Below are 337 nucleotides of genomic sequence, written 5' to 3'. Positions count from 1 at the left end.
GCCCGTAATAAAACCTGTCGGGCCCTACGGAATCCAACTATGGGGAACAGCTAGTAACTCCAACATCGAAATACTACAAAGATTCCAATCGAAAACGCTAAGATCCTTAATAGACGGACCTTGGTATAATGCTATCCTTCGCCTTGAACACTATCCTAAGGCCTGGAAAATCTCATTGATTACTCTCGTCCCTAAACCCAGTAAACCGATATACGAAACCAGCTCCTATCGCCCAATCAGCCTTTTACCTACCCTGTCCAAACTATTCGAGAAGATGCTCACGAACCGACTCCTTCCACTCCTAGAGAACTTGAAAACACTCCCAGATCACCAATTC

Source organism: Bombus impatiens, unplaced genomic scaffold (assembly GCF_000188095.3).
Source record: "Bombus impatiens unplaced genomic scaffold, BIMP_2.2 scf_0183, whole genome shotgun sequence".
Taxonomy (NCBI): Eukaryota; Metazoa; Arthropoda; class Insecta; order Hymenoptera; family Apidae; genus Bombus; species Bombus impatiens.
Note: the sequence above shows the minus strand (reverse complement) of the source record.